The 20,058-nt window shown below is 35.3% G+C and overlaps 1 protein-coding gene and 1 non-coding gene across 2 annotated transcripts in view; both read right to left on the bottom strand.

The window, feature by feature from the left end:
- Nlk (nemo like kinase) overlaps nt 1–20,058 on the bottom strand; it is a 145,055-nt gene that overhangs the window by 103,999 nt on the left and 20,998 nt on the right. The window lies entirely within an intron of this gene.
- LOC141414472 (small nucleolar RNA SNORA54) lies at nt 10,848–10,974 on the bottom strand. Its single transcript, XR_012439499.1, has one exon. It is a non-coding gene; the product is annotated as a small nucleolar RNA SNORA54 (small nucleolar RNA).

The following is a 20,058-nucleotide window of genomic DNA, read 5'->3' as shown; positions in this document are numbered from 1 at the left end:
CCCTCTCCCCCTCACTCCCTCGATACCCGGCAGAAACTATTTTGCCCTTATCTCTAATTTTGTTGAGGAGAGAGTATATGCAATAATAGGAAGGAACAAGGGTTTTTGCTAGTTGAGATAAGGACAGCTATACAGGGAGTTGAGTCGCATTGATTTCCTGTGCATGTGTGTTACCTTCTAGGTTAATTCTTTTTGATCTAACCTTTTCTCTAGTTCCTGGTCCCCTTCTCCTATTGGCCTCATGGGAAAAAAAATTAAAAACAGGGCTGGTGGAGTGGCTCAAGTGGTAGAGTGCCTGCCTAGCAAGTGTGAGTTCAACCCCCGCTACCTCCAAAAAGAAAACAAAAACATCTATCCATTGAAAAGCCTAGAAAAAATGACCAACCAAAAGCAATGAATACCTCTAGTGACAAGTAGATGTTGGAGAGAAAAATGACTGATTCCAGGTGTGGGGTAGAAAATGTGCAAGATGAGCCTGGAACATATCGGCATATCTAGCAGTTATGACAAAAGGGCTCAGGAACCCCACGGCCAAGATGACATAACATGCACACCAATAAGATAATAATGTCAGTGCAATAAAAATATCAAATATGATTAAATTCATGATAATAATAACTGGTAACTGCTGGAGGATGCCAGTGAACAATTATTTCGAAAATGTACAATGAACAAATTATGCATTTATCTATCTCTTATACAAACTGTACCTATCAACAAGTAATCAAATAGAATATGAAGTAAAGGGTTTCAAACCCCATTACTGCAAAACTTTTTAAAAAGTAAAGTTTTACTTTATGGAAAGCATTTTACTTTATGGAAGTATTTTAGCTAATAAAGAAGGAATGACAGAACATTACCATTTTGCAAATCTTAATGAATTAATGGATCTAGGTATTGGGCATCAATATTTGCTAATATCAAAAAGGAGGGATAAACAGAACATGGTGGTGTAGGCCTGTAATCCCAGCACTTAGTAGGCGAAGACAGGAGGCTTGTGAGTTCAAGGCTAGCTTGGGCTACATACCACGACCCTGTTTCAAATAATCAAAAACAAAAGGGAGAGATAACCCAATACTATGTGCCTCTTGACTAAGTACAGACCACCACCTAGTGAAATGGTGATGTCTACCCACAAAAGGAAAAAAATTAAAAAATTAAACATAAGTATGACCAAGCCTCCAGATTCAACCACTACTGAAAAGAAAATGTACTATACCATATGGATGCAACCAGCAAAATTCAGACTGTGGTAAATTCTGGGGGGAGAATCACCCAAATTCCTTGAAATTAAATTCCAAGGGGAAAAAAACAAAACAAAACAGGACAGCTATAGAGTGGGAGCCACTCATTGGATATAGGAACTCTCAAAGTTCAGCCTTATTTTTCTTTCTCTGACCTTTCCTCCTTAGTGACCTAATCTTCTGTATTGAAGTATAAACCTTCTGACTGATAAATCTCTCAAGTTGATACCACAAACATAACAAGTCTAAAATCCAACCTCATCATAGGTTACAGACATATAGTACTAAAAGGAATCTTAGAGAACACTCAACCTAAAGATACACCTAATAAACTCATGTAATGTAAACTTTCTTTTTCAAAAACTTTTAATAGAACAAAACAAAAATAAATAAATTCCAAATTTCCTATCCTAACTTTTAAAGTCCAGTTTCTGTTTCTAGGTGTATCTCCTTTCTTTCTACATATATTCTGTTCCACAGCCACATCAGACAATAGCTAGTCCACAAATATGTCCACCTGCCAATACCTAGCCTGTTTCCCTATAGTAGTTCCATCTACTCTTTCCATTAGCTGAAATACTCTTATAAGATCATGAATGACCTCCTTTTCTGAGTCATATTCTTCTATACAACAATGAAAGGTTAGTATTTCTATAATATCTCTGGTATTGAGACTGGAATACAAAATGCAAAAAAAGAACCAAGATAACACCAAATCTATCTTTCCAATTCCAATACTGCTTATTAATGCCTACACAGCTCACTTTATCCCTGACTCACATTTTCCAAATTATCTATTTTCTACATATAGTCAACCCACAAAAAGGTTTCATTTAAAAAATTAAATCAGAAAAATTTTAAAGTTGTTAATTCTAGACATGCTAGAAAGGAGCAAGTCACTGTCACATAAATGTGTGCTGGTTAACTTTTCTGCCTCTGTGCAAACTCACTTACTTTGCCTACCTGACAGTAAGACTCACCCTAATTCTTATAAAAATTATTGTTTGCCATGCACTCAATATCAAGTTAACTTTCATTTTTAAATGAGATATAAGTATAACCAGGATCTTTCTAACTTCATTAGAAAATTCTGTATGCTTGGTAAAAAGTAACAAAACTGTAAAGTTGTATTTTCATACATTGTTGGTGAGCGCAAATTACAACAATCTCAGGCAAAGAATTCCAGCTGACATCTAATAGCATATTCTCCCCATCCTCAGAAAAAGAACTGCAATTTTTTTCAAGGCAGCAATGCATTCAACTAATAGACTGTATTTTCCTTTTCTTCTCACAGCTGTTATGGCAGTGAGATTCAATTTTGGCCAATGAAGTATAGGTGGAATTATGTGTGATTTCCAGGAAGAATCCTTAAAATGAAACTAGCAACATGTTTTTCTTTGCCTTTAAGAGGAGTACTTGGGTGACTGGGAAGATGAAAAAGCAAACTTCGTAAACCTTTCTAAATCTTTTGAATTTTGAACCGTGTAGATGTCTTACTGAACAGACAGATAAATGTTTACAATATAGCTATCTGTTAAAAATCATTATTGGGCTTAGTAAAGAAAAATGACAATTTCAGTATTTATAGAACATTACAAGAGATAATTGCTGTGGGTGCCAAGTAAACTATCTCAACTAACCAATTAATAGGCCCAATCCACAAAAAGGAAGCAATAATCTTTTTAAAGTAACACAGTACCCAGATAAACATTTCAGTACCCTCCATCTTATGTTATAAAAGACATACTCTACTTAGGACATCTGAGTCCAGAACATAGTATAAAACAAACTCCAGAATAAATCTAACAAATGAAAATACATACTTTCTTCCTTGTTTGAGTTTAAATTATTATTTGTGAATGATGCTTTGAAAAATGCCCTTGGTGGGGAAGGGAATAATAAAAACTTCCTTCCATGGAGTGGTAAGCCACTCCATGTATAACCACTTAGAAAAATATGCTAACAAAAGTGTCACAGGGTGCAGTGTGGGGGTTGGGGGCGACAGGGACGACATAAAGACATGATAATTTCAACCTAGTAAGATAAATTAAAAATCTTGCTGGGTACCAGTGGCTCATGCCTGCAATCCTAGCTAATTGGGAGGCTAAGGTCAAGAAGATCATGGCTCCAGACCAGCCAGGAACTTTTTTAAAAAGCTGGGTGTGGTGGTGTGTTCCTGTCACCCCAATAATACAGGAAGTGTAAAATAGGAGGATCTCAGTCAAGGCTGGCAAGACCAAAAAACCAGAGTGAAAAAAGCCTGGAGGTGTGGCTCAAGTGGTAGAATGTCTGCTTACCAAGTGCAAAGCCCTCGGTTTAGGGCTTTAGGGAACTGCCCCAAAACACTTAAGCACTTGAAATAAAGAATAAAGTAATTTTCCCAGCAACAATTTTTCTGATTAGTCATCTATTGAACTGAAATTGATTTAGACATCATGGAACAGTACTGCAAAAAAAAAAAACAAAAGGAGATGGTACAGAACTTATAGCCTATTGACAAGACACAACCCAGGCAAGTCCAAAGCTTGGGAAACCTTAACCCCATTTACTGCCTCTTTTTCAACTAGCCTTTAGGAGGCTATGTGGTTTTTTGTTGTTGTTCATTTTTTTTCTATTCCTGGCTCTATCACTTACTAGCTTTCAGACACTTAATTAAAAACAGTATTTTCTAGCTCGAGAAACCTATCTTAATCAGGCCTGGAGGTACATAACTGTACTGGGAGCACTTGGGAAGTGGAGGCAGGAGGACTGTGAGTTAGAAGCCAGATTTGGCTACCAAGCAAGACCCTATATCAAAAACGAAGTACAGAGCACATGTAGGTCAATGAGAGGAAACTTACCTACCATTGTGCAATGCCCTGGGTTCATTCTTCACCACCACCAAACACCGCCCCCCCCCCCACACACACACATACACACACAAAAAAAACCAAACAGAAGCCAAACGTATTTCCTTATTACAAGCAGGAAAGATTGTCCATAAGTGTGTGCTACAACATTTCTTGGCAATCTACCTTATGTACCCCTTTTTCATAAAATATCTCATTTAAACCTTATGAGGATCAGATACAGTGGTTCTTTTACTTTTGCTTTACAGATGAGAAAACAATACTCACGTGCTAAGAAAGGTGCTCAAGTCACACAAATGCAGAATCTAGGTTAAGAAGGCAGGTTGCTGCCTCTGGATCTAATGTTAAACCTAGTACATTTAACTTCAATAGGCTTTGGTCTTCTCAAATACTAGGCTAATAGATGCTCTTCACAGTCCTAACTAGCTGTACTATAATATGGTTCATTTCTTTCACAACTGTTTTGTGCTAAGTAGAAGCAGTTCTCAAGGAAGTCTGCTCAGTAGTAGGAGAGAAATCTGGGAACCACTGAGCCTATTTTAAATCTCTCCTTTGTGGCTACTTCTGTACATCCCTTCATAGTTGTATATTCCTTTATGATCATACAAAGAATTTTATAGTTATTTGGTAATATGAAAATCTTATCTCTGACAGAAATATAAAGCAACATCTACTGAATGGTCAGTGAGAGTTACAAAATTAATATGCATAAGACTGTGTTTAAAACTCCAAATACCTTAAAACCCATGTTGCAAAAGAATGATCAATTGCTACAAAACTATCATAAAATGTCCCTCCAACAATAATACACACACTAAAGTTACTGTAGAGCTTTTTAAAAATGGATCTCTTTACCTCCTGAGACTCAGATTTAGCAGATTGGGGCTAGGAACTAGACATCTGACACACATTCCTGGTTAGCCCTCACTATAGATACTTAGACTCTATTTTAAATTTATGTAATAACCTAATATAGGGAGCTTTCCTTTTAGAGTGTGATACAAAGGTGATTGCCTCTCAGTATCACATAAAACAATACTCTTCTCTACTGAAAAAAATATTTGGTTAAAAAGTAATCAAGCTGGGCACACATGTAATTCTAGCTACTTGGGAGGCTGACATTGGGAGGATGGTGGGTGGAGGCTAGTCCAGGCAAATAGTTCAAGAGACCCCCATCTGCAAAACAACCAGAGCAAAATGGACTGGAAGTGTGGCTCAAACGATACAGCACATGCTTTTCAAGTGTGAATGCCCTGGATTCAAACCCCAGTCCCACCAAAATGCATGTGTTGCCCAAAGAAGGATAAATATATTAGTTTACTTATTCAACAAATACTTATCCATCACCAACAAAATGCTATCAGGCATATGCATAAAAGAGGCAGTCTTATATCAAATTTTTTAATCCAATAATTAAACAAAATTAGATTGTAGAGATCAAGCCATTTCTGAAAACAAACAGGAAGATTTAACATGTCAAGCAACAGAAGAGATGGTAAAGACGACAATGTAGGAAAAGCTGGATTTAATAAAGCAACATGATGATGGATTTTTCCTCTGCTTAAGTCTAATCCATGTGAGAATTATTCCAAATAGCTCTCTGCATACTTTAGTTTTTATGAACTAAAACACTTTTTAGCAAGGGCCACAACAGAAACCTTGGCATTAAATGGATTCTAATGGCTAAAAATTCTCTCCTAAATGACTGTTTAGGCATAACTTTTAGGGCAAATGAGAAAATTCTAAGATGTGCACCTACGTAAGTTGTATTACTTAGTCATTACAAACATGTTATTTCTTCAATGTTTACATTTCAAAGCTTTTACAGCTCAACACACTCTAGTCAATTCAAAAACTGATAGGCTTTAGTGAAAACAAATAAACCTTTTTGGACCATCAAACTTTAGAGGTCAACATTAAATTCTGTTCTTCAATTTCAGCTCACAATCCAAACTGATCCTGCAATAAGAGGAGCAGCAGAAAACACAGGAGATTGTGCTTCCCTTTTAACCCCACCTACCCTTTTTCCTAGCTCCCTGATCACAAAGGGTAGAGACATACCAGTATCAGACAGAAGCAACTCATAAAAGTGGGAATGTATTAGCAGAAATTTATACTTAGGCATCAGGGACTTGTAAAGATTCATTTTGTCGAAATACATCCTTATAATTCAGACAGTGAAAATGAATTTTCTATACTACACTAGAGATAACACATAGGCACCCTTTTTAATAGCTAATAATGTTTTAAGATACAAAATTACATACAAAACTATCTTCTTTGGCCAGGTTTGTCAGAAGAAGCTAGTCTTAATATGTTGCAGATGCAACACTGCTATTTAAAGAGTTACTTAAAAAACAGCATGAATTTCAGGAGGGGAAGTGTCCCTTTATACAGCTGACAAGCTTTCAGTGATAAGGCATATAAAAGCATTCCTAACACATGTTCCTGCAGGCTGATTTGCTTAGGGACATAAAATTTGCTTGGAGTTGTCAATATCAAATGCAAACCTGATAATGGGTAACTTTCAAATCAACATAAAACTTAATTATCTTTGCTGCCTCAGTAGATGCATCATTGCCCAAGTGAAGGGTTAACAACAGAAGTCTCAGGAAAAAGCATAAAGGGATGGCTTTCACTCAACCTTGCCCCACAAAGAAGATTTTCTTCCAGTCCTTTTTGGTTTATATTCATAGTTATACTTTGAGAGTGGAAAGGGATAGTGGGCATTATAACTTCTAAACTTCATTTAATGTTGTAACTCCACTCCCCAGGAACACATAGCCATTATCACTTATTTGTTAAAAATCCAAGTCTAAAAGCAAAATAATTATCTCAAGGAACAAAACTCCTTGAATAAAAAGCGCACAATTAAAAACAACCTACATCACAGAAATCTTTTAGAAGTAACTGGTGTTAAGATTTTGGGTGTTCTCTTTTTTGTTTTCAACAAAGTTTCAAAATATTTGGCAAGATTATGTACCATATTGATCTGTCAACCTTGTCCTTCAGAAACTGCAAAAAAATTAAGAACTAAAGTAGCTACAATGCTACACTTGGATTCTGTCCCATCCTGCTACTCACTGAAGTTCTCCATTAGCAGCAGGAACTTAACCTTATGCTATATTCCATAGGAACCACAATTCCCCTGGCCGGGCACAATGATAAGTTAAAATTTAATTAATTATCTCTTTCAGGGCTGGCGGAGTGGCTCAAGTGATAGAGCGCCTGCCTAGCAAGCATGAAACCCCCTCATACCAAAAACAAGCAAACAACAACAAAAAGAAAACATTATTGCCTTTAGACTGTCATAGTTCTAGATTTGGCCAGGAGTCATTTCTACAAACTGATGAAAATTAACAGATCCCCCTCTTAAAAAGTGATGCTTGAGGGGTTTGTAGAGTAGCTCAAGTGGTAGACCACCTGCCTAGTAAACATAAGGCCCTGAGTTCAATCCCCAGTACCACCAAAAACAACAACAAAAAGTGATGTATGTACACACAAACATGCATGAAATACTATGGCATAATTTCATCAATTTGAGTATCTTCTGAAGATGCTGCTGACTAGCAGGTTAACAAATCCAGGTTTAAAAAGACTTGGAAAACTGGGTATCCCCATGCAAATGAATGAAGTTGGATACTTACCTTATGCTATATATAAAAATCAACTCAAAATAGATTAAGGACCTAAATGTAAGACTTGAAACAAAGGTCTTGGAAGAAAACATAGGAGGAAAGCTTTACAAATTCGATTTGGCAATGACTTCTATACCAAAAGCACAAGCAACAAAAGCAAAAACAGACAAATAGGACTACTTAAAACCTCTGCTAAGGGCTGGAGGTATGTCTCAAGTGTAGAGTGCCTGCCTAGCAAGTGGAAGGCCCTGAGTTCAAACCCCAGTACTGCCAAAAAAAAAAAAGAAGAAGAAAGAAACTCTCCGCTCAGCCAAAAAAATAATCGATAGGTAACCTAAAGAATGGAAGAAAATGTTTGCAATCTATGAGAGGTTCATTCTAAAATATATAAGAAATAAGGGGTTAACTTCTAACAACAGCAACAACAAAATTACTGAATTAAAAATAGGCAAAGGACTTAAATAGACAAATGGTTAAAACACACATGAAAAGATGCTCAACATCACTATCGGGGATCTACAAATCAAAACCATAATGAGATTTCACTTCTCGCCCATTAGGATGACCATTACCAAAAAACTAAAATAACAAATGCTGGCAAGAATGCGAAGAAACTGAAACCCTTGTGTATTGCTCATGAAATGTAAAATGATCCAGTCACTATAGAAAATAGTATTACCATATGTTTATAGGTAATATAATCATAGGCAGAAGTAGCTGCCCTACTTCTTGACCTATATAATAAAAAACTTGAAATAAGAGCTCAAAGAGATATGTGTACACCCAAGTTCACCACAGCATTATTCAAAATAGCCAAGAGGTAGACACATCTATCAACAGATGAATAGACAAAGAAAATTTAGTATATATATATATATACAATAGAATATTATTTAACCTCATATATGTCATATATGTTGTAGCATATGTCATATGCTACAATGTGGATGAACCTTGAGAATATCACATGAAGTGAAATAATTCCTTTCAAAAGACATAATATACAGCATGCTTCCATTTACCTGAGGTTTGGCACTTAGAGCTGAAATGGGGGAAAATGGGAATAGTTTCAGTTTTACAAGATGAGAAAGCTCTAAAGATCTGTTATGCAAAACGGTTCATATAGTTAACACTACTGTACTGCACTTAAAAATGGTTAAGATAGGAAGTTTTACCTCATGGTGTTTTTACAATAAAAATTATCTGTACAGGTTGAGTATTTCTTATCCAAAATGTTCAGGACCAGAAGTGATTCAGATTTTTTAGTTTTTCATTTATTGGAATATCTGCATAAATTTTATTGCTTAAACATCTGTAATCTAAACATCTGAAACTTTTTCACTGTCATGTCAGCATTCAAAGTTTCCAACTTCAGAGCATTTTGCATTTCAGATTTTGGACTAAGGATAATCAACTTGCATACAGAATCCATAAAATTATAGTAAATGTCAGAAGGGAGGCTGAGGGTGTTTGTTTTTTTTGTTTTGTTTTGTTATAGGCTTGTTAGGGCTATAGATGAATTTTATTAGCAAACAATTTAGGGAATAGGGTAGAGAGCGTGCTACAGAACAAATTAATGACTACTTTGAGTCTAGCTCTGTATAAGAGACTTACATTTCCAGTAAGTCTGCGAATAAGTGCAAAATAAAATAGAAAGTGGATAAAAACTGGCAGTGAGGAGATCAACTATGAGAACAATGAAGTCACCCTGACATAAGGGAATACAAACAGTGATACAAATTACTGGTGCCACAGCTGGAATGTCTTGGACCAGGTTCAATTTTGCTACCAAGAGAAAGATTTTGCAGGTTTTGGTTTGTTCTGTATTTTTTTTTAAATGGTAACATGATCATACAATTCAGCAACTGTGCTCTTTGGTATTTATCCAAATGAACTGAAAACCTAAGCCCACGCAAAAAACTGCACACAGTTGTTTATAATAGTTTTATTCACAATTACCAAAACTTGTAAGCAATCAATATGTCCTTAATTTGTAGAGTTAAATTGTGGTACATCCATCCATACAATGGGATTTTATTCAGAGCTTTAAAGAAAAAAAAAGCTACCAAGCCACTAAAAGAAATGGAGGAACCTTTTTTTTGTTATTTTATTTTGGCAGCGCTGGAGATTGAAACCCCGGCCTTGTGCGTGCTAGGCAAGTGTGGTACCACTAAGTGAGCATTTCCAACACTAGAGGAACCCTAATTGCATTTTTACTAAGGGAAAGAATATGAAAAGCTATGTATCATATAATTCCAAGAATATGACATTCTGGAAAAGGCAAAACTATTATGGCAGTAAAAATGCCAATGGTTTCCACAGTTTAGGGGAAAAGAAAGATGAATAGGTGGGGCACAAAGCATTTTTAAGCTAGTAAAACTGTTCTGTTTGATATTCTAAGAATAGACATGTCATTAGATGTTTGTCAAAACCCACAGAATGTACAAGACAGAGTGAACCCTAATGTAAACTATGGACTGTGAGTGATAGTGGTGTGTCAATGCTGGTTCATGAATTGTAACAAATGTACTACACTGGAGCAAGATGTTGACTGTGCAGGCTGTATGTATGTGGCAGTAGAGAGAAAGATGGAAATTCTGTACTTTCAGATCAATTTTACTATGAAACTAAAGCTAATCTAAAAAATAAAGCCTATTAATTCTTTTTTTAAAGGATAATAGTATCTATAACATAACTAAAGGAGATTTTATAGTCATTTTTATTTTAATGCTTGAAAAAACAAAGGCATGTTATTTCAGGAAATCTTCTAATAACTTTTTAAGTCAAGGTCTTGTTATGGAACCCATAGACCTCCCTATGCAGCTCAGGATGGCCTCAAACTTGCAATCTTCCACCCTCAGCCTCTTGAGTGCTGGGATTGTGAATGTGCACCATGTCAGGCTAATAACTAAATTTTAAATGACTTATATTGGTTATGCAAGGACCTAAACTCCCACTGAGCTGCCTCCACAAAAAATAATCATATATGCTTTCTGGGATAAAAGATAATGCATAGTACTTCATGGATTGAAACAGTACATAACTTCCTAATTTTAGTTGATTGAGTGAATAAAGTTATTAATAAGCTTCATTCAAAGCCACATTTTTTTTTTCCCATTTATGTCCAAAATCTGAAACTGAAAGCCACCAGTCAGTCAGTCAGTCATGCATCATTAGAAATGGTGTAGCACTGGAATGGAACATGTCAGCCATAGCCAGATTAGCAGGTTACGAATAGTGCTCTCAATGTCACTTTTTTTGGTTATTCTTTTTGGTATTGGTAGAACATCCTTGTAAAAGCTCTACTTCATAAATTCTCCTATAACACACTTGAGAAGGAAGTGGAACTTTCCGCGAATCTGTATTTCTTAAAAAGAATTAACCTTCCAAAGATTATAGGAAGAAGAAAGACTATGATAGTAACATAATATAAGGTTAGTATTATAAAAAACATGAAAATCTAGAGTTAGTGTACCAAAAGAAAAAAAAAAAATAGAGTTAGTGTACCATCTCTAGTATGAATGAATTATAACATATCATTGCCAAGAAGGAAATGAAGTTCTCAAACATTTTCTCATTAAGTCTCTCCATATTAATGCAAGTTTTAAGCATTTACTGCATCAAAAATCCAGTGTCTCTAGATTAGAAAAACTTTAAAGACCTCACACCCCTTGTCAGCCCCCAAACACTAGAACCTTCACAAATATCAGCAAAACAAAATTCTCCTTTCCACAAAACACGTATGTAAAAAAACAAAACAAAACTGGACTTTTCACTTTACCAGTTTCTAATTGCTATTTTCACTAAATTAGGAAAATACTGTTAAAACATTTTAGATTTAGTGTTGATGTTGTTAGCTTTTATTTATATCCCACACCATTCCAAAACAGATGGAAGGTAGTGAAGAAGTAGGCACACAGAGAAAGATTTAAAGAGAGAGAGAAGGAGGAAATAAGGAAAAAAATGAGTGGGAAAGTTATGAAATGAGGGTGACGGTACCTAGAAGGTGATCTGTAACCAAAATATAAGCTAAAAGCCCTTAACAGAGAAGGCTGCACATTGGCTCAGGACTTTGCAGTCAAAGCAAGAGGAAAACTTAACAGCTTTTAAGTTGAGGCAATTATTCATTCAAATACCCACAATTTTGTAAAATAAGACAAGGAAGTCTGTGGGCTCAATAATTATATCAAAATTCCAAAGAGATTCAAGAATATAAAACAGATGAACCTGAGGAACAAGTTATAGAGATGTTGTCTAATCAATGCTAAAAAGCTGCCATACTAGTTGTTCTTGACTAGTAATTTGTACATACTCCAAAGAAACAGCCCCTCAAATAACAGGGATGGGGAAAGGCTACTTTCATTTTTGCCTGGTGATGACTTGCATTTGATTCAGAATTTCTGGCAACTGCAATCTCAGCCTGTTCAGCAGCAGACCTTTTACAAAAAGAAGTTGCTAGTTTCACATAAATCTCCTTAGAAGTTTCTATTGGAATAACCTCAGAGTCAGTTATCTAGATCATATAATGCTGACAGTCTATTGCTGAGTTTTTAAAACTTGATTTGTCTGGCATACCACACTGTAAATAGGCTAATAAAACCAATTCTCATTATAAGCAAAGTAAAATTATTATACTGTATAAGATGTCATCCATGGTAAATATTGTTTTATGTACCATCAAGGAATAAAAAATTTTTTTAAAAACATAGATTATTAACCTATGGGATGTGAACAACTGTAAGAAACAACCAGATTTTGGAGATTTTAAAACAAAGAGTACCTCTTAGAAAAAAAAAGACAAAACTTTATTTATTTTTTTTTTTACAAGTGAAATATACTCCTCTGAGCACCATGAACCAGCTTGGTGTCCACCTCCCAACCTCCAGTATTGGGATCTGAGCTTACTTACCTTCTTCTCTGACCTGCACTTTCTCCATTATTAAGTCATCCCAATTCTATGCTAGTTAGTTTTCTCACCAACTTGTTTTTGCCTTCTACCAGGCATCTTCTCACCTCCCTTTTTCTGTCCTACTGCTTAATTCTTTTCCTTATAAGAAGTATATCTCCAAATATGTGAAAAGATGCTGGGCAGATGAGACTGTCTCAAAAAATAAAAAGTAATTCAAAGGCAAAAACTCTTTCTTGATGGTCCAAACATAAAGTACATAATTTTAAAGTGAGTTAAGATTTAGAATTGGTATATAAATCTCCCTTGGCCCCAAAATATGCCATTCCAGGTCCACTGGAGATTTAAGACAGATAATACTTTAATCATTCTTAGTCCCTCTTAAATGTGACTAGCCCAAGCAATTTACTAAACACCAAATAGTTTTCCTATCTTCAACATGCAGACTACGTTTTAATTGCCTTAAAAGTTACTATCTAAAAACTCATAGCAAACTAAGTTATAACAGTCCTAGCTAGAAGTTAAAAATTTCAAGAGTTGTTATAAAGATTTTGAAAACTCAATTCAACACACTTTAGAGAATGACTATTACATGCAAGGAATTCAGAAATAAATAAAATCTTCTATCTTTATTTCTATAGTGATACCTCTCCTTTAAGAAAAATATAAAGAAGTATGGAAACAAATATAAGAAAGTGATTCATTTTGTCTGAAGGTACAGATGGAGGTGGGATTGAGTCAGAAGGGGGGAACACCTACAAAAATGAAGGAGAATGCATTTACCACAGTTGAAGGGGTGGAGTGGGGGAGACATTCCAAGATTAGAGATTAGACTGAATATGGACTTTATTCCTCCCCTCATAATATGCCTTGTCACATTTCAAAAAAAGCTAGAGGTAACTCCCAAATATGCAAAGAATATAGAATACAAGTAAATTAGGTTGAAAATATACCTAAAAATGCTAAATAAAACATTTTAAAATACATGGCTAACCATGGAGGAAAACAAAGGAATTCCTGGAGGACAGAAGCAAGAAGAAAACAAAAATTTACAAGCATGCATAACACTATAGCCAGAATTTTCCTTGGAGTTATTGGCCAGTCCTTGGTATACAAAAATCTAGTTTTTAATGGGCTACTTGCTGAGATGTCAAGAAACCACCTGGGGCCTCTAGCAGGGAGAGAGAAGGGATTAACAGCCGCTTTATAAATATGCCAAGACCCCCTAAAAGGCTGCATCTTTAGTGGTCAAAATAGGAAAAAACTCATTCTGCAGCAGGAGATAACAGGATTCGGGTCATTGACTGGCTTTGGTTCTTGGTAGAACAGTGAAACAGAAACATGTTCCCATCGTGAATTCTTAATCACAAGTTTGCAACCTCCATAGAGCTAGAATTCAACCTAGCTGTTTGACCTAAAAAACCCAACTCACATATGTACTTAAAAGTAGGTGGCACCCCTATACACCCAAATCATCTCTGGGGGGAAAAAAATCTAATTTATAGCCTCAGAAAATTACAACAAATAAAGTTCCAATGACTGTGAACATGCAATTTTTAAAAAGCATCTTTAAGTCAGAGACAATGAGCAGCTACAGAATTGGATCAAAAAAGACTGAAAATAAGCGAATTACCCAATGCCAAAAAAAAAAAAGTGTGCTTCAATATGCTTGGAGAAATATAATGGATGAAAACTATGATGAAGGAATAGAAGATTACTAAATTGATGGGCAGATTTGAAAACACAGTATTTGTTACCTGTGAACTTTTAATATGCATCATAAAATCTAGCGCAATTGATGGAACAAAACAAGGCGTGAAGCTTACAAACAAAGGGGTGGAAAAAATCTCAAACAATTCATAAGAAGACAAATAAAGAGAAAAGTATGAAAAGCAGGACATACAGAATGTATAAATAAGATCATAGAATAAATTTTAAAACAGTACCCATGGGTTCTGCATAAGAGGATTCAACCAACTCTGGATTGAAATTATTCAGGAAACAAACAAACAAAGTGGATCTGTACCAAACATATAGAGATACAGAGATACAGACTATTTTTTCTTCTTATCATTCCCTAAATAATACAGTATAACAACTATTTCCATAGCATTTACTTGCTATTAATCTAAAGATAATTTAAAGTATATGGGAAACGGGGCATGGTGACATACAAGTATACTCCTAGCAGTCAAGAGGCTGAGGCAGGATGATCATGAATTCCCAGGCCCTGTCTCGAAAAAGAAAGCAAAACAAAACAAATAATAAAATATACAGGAGAATGAATGTGGATTATAGGCAAATACTACTCCATTTTATAGAAGGGGCCTGAATATCTGTGAATTGGCCATGAAACCAATCCCTCACAGATATGGAGGGATTACAGTCCTCATGATTGATGTGAATGGATTAAGTGCTTCACTTAAAAGATTTAAGACAATTAAACAATTAAGAATACACTGTTTACCAGACACACATAAAATACAAGCACACAGAAATGTTGAAAGTAAAAGCATAATACAAAAAAAAAAAAAAAAAAGAAACTAAAAAAAGGACTTAAAATATATGCCAAAATCCAAAACAAAGAAAATTGGTTTAACATTTCCAGTTAGGATGAAGAAACAAACAAGACTTTTCCTTAACAAAGTAAAAGATCAGGTAAGCAACAAAAATCATAGTTTTTGTTTGCTGGTTGGTACCTGGCTGTACACAAAAAGCTGAGAGCATGAAGAATGTAAATGAACTAAATTCCAAAAAGAGACAAGCATTACAAGAAAGAAAACACCCCAAGCTGTCTTCATCCCAGAACAGTGGAGAAAGAACAAAATGACCACTGAAAGGGTAAGGAGAAACCAACAAAGTCTTTTAGCAATCTTTCATTAGTTGAAAATGGTTAGTTTGATTAATTAGAAATCTGAGGATCTTGTTTCAGAGTCTGCACAAGGTCTTTAGATTCCTTCTCGTGAGGCCCTGATGTAGGACTATAGAGACAGAATCCCCTCAAGTAACAAGGTGCCTTGCCTGAGTGAAAGATTGGGGGCAGAGCAGGAGGGCCTATTAGTCAATGACATTGGGCAGGAAATAATGAAAATACTACTTCCAATAGCATTGAAAAATATTAAATGCCTGGTGATAAACTTAACGAAATGTGTTCAAGACCATTAAAATGAAAACTCCAAAACATTGTCAAAAGAAGTTAAAGACTAAGCGCAGAAATATACCATGTTCATTCATAGGAAGACTCAAAGAGGTCGAATCTCTTCTATGTGATTTATAGGTTTAACACCTTCCTGATAAATATTCCAACAGATTTTTTGTAGACACTGACAACCTAATTCTATAATGATATGAAAATAAAAAATTTCTTAAAGAATGAATACATTGTTGAATGAGAATAAAAAATTTGGAGAAACTGCACTGATTTCAAGAGTTATTTTAACCTCAATGGTTCTCCACCTACGGGAGAGTTTCGTCCCCCAGGGGACGTTTGGCATCTTTGGAGTTACATATTGGTTATTACAACTGGAGAGATGCTACTAGCAACTACTGGGTAGAGGCGAGGGATGGGACATATCCTATAATACATAGGATAGCTTCCCACAACAAATAACTATCAAGTCCAAAATGTCAATAGTGCTAAGATAGAGAAATCCTGCTGTGAAGTATAATGATTAAGAAAATATGGTATTAACAAGAATAGACAAAAGGACCAATCAAACAGAATAAAAGTACAGGACTCAGAGCCTTATGCTTTCTGGGAAAGTACATGAGCCATGCCTCAAGCTCAAAATAAAAATTTCTGATCATCAAAAGATACCAACAAGATGAGGCTGGGTATAGTGATGAATGCCTGCAATTCTAGATATGTGGGTGGCAGAGATAAAAGGATTGAGGTTCAAGGCCAGCCTGGGCGAAAGTTAGCAAGGCTCTATCTCAAAAACACAAGTCAGGTGTGGTGGGGCATACTTGTAATCCTAACAATTGGGGAGGCAGAAGTAGACCTAGGTCTAAGGCCAGCCCCAGGATAAAGCACATGGTGATCCAATCTGAAAAATAACAAAAGCAAAAAGGGCTGGGGATACTCCAGAACCATCAAAAGAGAAAAAAGAAAAAAAAAGTCAAATCACAGACTAGGAGAAAACACAGGCAAGACTGGTATTAAAACAACAACATGTAAAACTCCTACAGTGTAGTAACAGTAACAACAATAACAATAACAAATCAATTTTTTGAGTTGGGCAGAAATTTGAACAGACATTTCAGGAAAAGATATACCAAAAGCCAATAAACACATGAAAATGTGCCAACATCATTAGTACCACGGAAATGCAAATTAAAACTAAAATAAGATCCCACTTCACATGCACTAAAATAGCTACATTCAAAGGCTGTCATGTTGCAAGGACATGCAATGAACTGGAACTTCATCTTTGAGGCAGTAGTACAAAATGGTAAAACCACTTTGGAAAACTGTTTGACAGTTTTAATAAAGTTAAACATGTATCTACTCCACAACCCAGCAATTCCACATCTAGATGTTTATCCCCAGAGAAAAGAAAACAAATATTCATCAGAGATTTACTAAATAAATTGTGCTACATTCATATACTGAAATATGATTCAATACTAAAAAGAGAAAAAAAGCACATACACATACATGCAAGCAGGATGGATGAACTGCAAAGACATGTAGAGTGAAAGAAACTAGGCACCTAAGCGTACACACATATCTATGTCTATATGAAATCTAAGAACAAGCAAAACTAATCAAAGATGACAAAAATAAAAAAGTGGTTGCCCAGAGCATGAAGGGGTGAATGGTGAAATTCACTGTGGTGAATTTCTGGGTTGATGAAATCTTGATTGAAGTCTGACTGAAATCTGATGAAAATGTTCTGTCTTTTGATTGGATACTACTGACCATGTAAAAACTCATCAAAATGAATACTTAAGAGCTGTACAGTCTGTTGCAGATAAATTACAGCTCTTTTTAAAACTAATTTTAAAAAGTGGCAGCTACACTAGTAATACAATAGTAAGAAATAAACTCATAGAAAGAGTTTTAGAGACAAGATTAATTACATATTTAGACAGCTCGATATAACAGAAAGACAAAAATTCTAAACTTGCCAGATATGGTGGGGCATTCTGTAATCCCAGATACTTGGGAGGCTGAGACAGGAGGATGGCAAGTTCAAGGACAGCCTGGATAACTTAGCAAGACCCTGTCTTAAAGTTTAATTAAAAAAAGAAAAACAGGAATGGAAACACGACTCTAGCCATAGAATGTCTGCTTTGCAAGCATGAAGCCCTGAGTCCAAACCCCAGGCCTACAAAAAAAGAGAGCGAAAGAGAGGAAAAAAAAAAAGAAAAAACAGCTAGGAGGTACAGCTCAGTGACAGAGTGCTAGCCTAGCATGTGGGAAGCCCTGGGTTCAATCTCCAGTACCACAAGAAAGAAAAATTTCTAAACTTGTACATACCTAATAAGAGCTTCAAAATATATAAAGTAAAAATTGACAGAAGAGGAGAAATAGTACAAATTAACGAGAATAAGGGACTTTAACAATATATTTATCAATAACAAGATTATATATATAAAATACATTTAATTTTATAATGTATGTGCTATTTAAATAATATAACTAGCAAACTTTAGCTAATGGTCATATGCAAAACATTACATTAAACCGCAGGATAAGCACACATTTCAAACACAACAGAGTATTTATAAAAATTGATCACATACAAGGCCACAAAGTACATCTCAACAAATTCTAAGAAAATGACATCATTTATATAAACCATATATTCTAATCACAACAAAATTATAACAAGGTAGTAAACTTGAAAACAAAAATTGTTTTAGAAAATTTAAAAATACCTCTATATAATCTACAAGTTAAATACAGACATAAATATAACCAACTGATTTTTCTGAAAAGTGCAAAGGCAAATAAATCAATGGAGAAAGGATAGGCTTTCAACAAATGGGGTTGGAACTATTGGGTATCAAACGTTAAAAAAAAAAAAAGAAGAAGAAGAGATGGCCCAAACAATGTACACTCGTGTAAGTAAGTGTAAAAATGATAAAATAAAAGAAAGGAAAAAAATAAAAGTATCACCAACACCAAAAAAAAAAAAAAAAACAAAACGAAGCAGCAGCTATAGCTAAACATCACACCTGAAATATTAATTTCCTCAAACATGAAAGACAGATGGCAACATAAAGCATTAAGCTATACAACTTTCAGAAGAAAACATAGGAGAAATCTTCATGACCTATATCAGGCAAAGAGCTTCTAGATAAAACACCAAAAGCATAATCTGGGCTGGGGATGTACCTCAGTGATAGGGCACTTGCCTAGCATGCACAAGGCCCTGGGTTTGATCCACAGCATGATCAAAAAAATAAAAAAACAATAAAAAGCATGATCATAATCTGTGAAAGAAAAAAAATATCAATTGAACTTCACCAAAATTAAAATGCTTGTATTTCGAAAGACAGGAGTAAGAGAATTTTGGTTTTGTAGCATAAATGATAGTAAAACTTATTATGAAAGGAATTCACCTTCAACAGTCTGAAAGTGGGTCTTCGCTAGAGTCAGAATGAGAATGACATGAGAATTAAAAAAAAAAAAGATTAGGCTGGGCGCCAGTGGTTCATGCCTATAATCCTAACTACTTGGGAGACAGATGAGTAGAATGGTGGTTTGAGGCCAGTTGGGGTTGGAGGAGGTGGAGTTAGCAAGACCCCCCATCTCAACCAATAGCTGGCTGTGGTGATACATGCCTGTCATTCCAGCTACATCAGAAAGCATAAAATAAAAGGATCATAGTCCAGGCCTGTCTGAACAAGTCAAGACCCTATCTCCAAAATAACCAGAGCAAAAAGGGCTGGAGGCATGGCTCAAGTGATAGAGTACCTGCCTACCAAGACAAAACCCTGAGTTCAAATCCCAGTATTTAAATAAGCAAAAACAAAACAAAAAATCCTGAAGAGTAGAATAGTTGCACATTATACATCTGAAAGGAGTTAGATACAGAATGTCATAAATATTATTCAAAACTTAATATTAGGCTGAGCATAGCTCAGTGATAGAGAGCCTGCCTAAGCATATATAAGGCCTTGGGTTAGATCTATAGTGCCAAAAGCAATAAAGTACAAAAAAAACCCTAATATTAAGGAAACAAACAACCCAATTAAAAAATGGACAGAGGCTTGAATGGATACTTTACCAAAAAAGGAAATAGATATAGCTAAAAAGCACTTGAAAAGATACTCAATATCTTTAGTCATTAGGGAAATGAGAAACGATGAGAAAGCACTACATACTTACTAAAATGGCTATAATTGGAAAGAAAAATAACAGACATTACCAAATGCTTACAAGGATGTGGAGCAACTAATATTCTCATACT

The sequence above is a fragment of the Castor canadensis genome, chromosome 11 (assembly GCF_047511655.1).
Source record: "Castor canadensis chromosome 11, mCasCan1.hap1v2, whole genome shotgun sequence".
NCBI classification, from domain to species: Eukaryota; Metazoa; Chordata; class Mammalia; order Rodentia; family Castoridae; genus Castor; species Castor canadensis.
Note: the sequence above shows the minus strand (reverse complement) of the source record. Positions and strands in the feature narration are given on the sequence as shown.